We start from the raw sequence: 1,470 nt of genomic DNA, 5'->3' as shown, positions 1-1,470 counted from the left end.
CGGGCTGATGGACAAGTCCGTGCCCTGACATCGAAAGCAATGGATAGCATGTTTGAACCTTGCGTTATTTCTCGACACGGTTCCCCTTTGCAGTGCAACGCGATTGGTTGATCCATATTCATCAGTCTCGTCATCCATGGCACAATACTTCTCTTCAAATAATTCGCTCACAACCCACGTCGCTTCAACGTTACTATAGAACACCCGCCGTCCCTGTGTGCGATTACCTAGCTGTGGATACGAGTGCAAGGTCAGGTGGGTGCCAGGTGTGAGCCTCTTTAGTATTTATAGAAAGCTCTAGTTCAATTCAAATAGATGCGGATCGGTTTATTTTACATTTCTATGGATTGACAGATTTAATCTGCTCTTTCAAAAAAAAAAACGCATGTTATCAAAATCAGAATCCGATTAGCTATGAAGCTCTTTTCTTTACATGCGCTTATAGATCATGTGATCCTGTGATGCGGGCTCACTTTTAGGTACGCATTCGCCTCGCGTTAGAGCGGCGCTTTTCCCCACGTCAGGCCGTTGGACTTTTTTCCATCACCGATCGTTCCACGCGGTGGGGGAGGCAGCATTAGAGTGAAACCCAGTGGCCCTCAACGGCTCGAGTAGCTGATTCAGCGCGACACGCAGTCCAGAGCAGGATAGACGCGAAACCACGGGGGAAGAGACAAGTTAAAACAATGACGCCTGGAAAGGAAAAGTGAGATGTCACGTAATCTCCTCCGTCCGCGAGCCAAACCTAAATTCACATTAACAAGGGGGGGGGGGGGGGGACACACGTGTGTTGGTGCACGCGGTCAGTGTAAGAGACGCTGACGTCGCCGCCCGCTGCTACAATGTAAAGTCTGACATTGTACGTAGTTGTAGCGGTTATCGCACGGCGCAATGAACCCAGCGACCCGAGTTCGATTCCCACCCACGGCCAACACCGGTGACGATTATCTGAACCGGTCCTGGGCCTCTCCTAGGTCGACTCAACCTCAAATGAGTACCTGGTGCAGTGTTTAAACATCGCCACTGGGGAGACAACGGCGTTCGGGCGTGGTGCTGGCCACCCATCCCCTCGTGTATTGTTCGAAGCCTTCATAAGTGTTCACTAACAGCGCTTGCCCCAGAAGGCTGTTGAAGTTCTTTCGCACCGTACGTAGCCAACCGTGATAATCGGAGGAGCGGGGTACGGACCACAAACTTAACACAAAAAGCAGTTGTATGTATTCGTAATGATGTTATATATTATCAATGCAACCGCACACTCTAAACAATTAACACTCTTCTACTGCAGCGCGCACCAATTCATTATCATCATCTGTTGTTTAACATGAGACGCAGTTTGTCAATGACGTGTGTACAACGGTGTACTTTGGCTCATATCGATACGTGGGGCTCTCTAATGATCAGCACGAGTGCAGGCGGTTTGCCGATGAATAATTCCACGGTGTTTGCCGAAATTTATCGGCACATGTA

Source organism: Lampetra planeri, chromosome 6 (assembly GCF_965212315.1).
Source record: "Lampetra planeri chromosome 6, kcLamPlan1.2.h2, whole genome shotgun sequence".
NCBI lineage: Eukaryota > Metazoa > Chordata > Hyperoartia > Petromyzontiformes > Petromyzontidae > Lampetra > Lampetra planeri.
The sequence above is the reverse complement of the archived record's forward strand: the minus strand, read 5'-3'. Positions refer to the sequence as shown.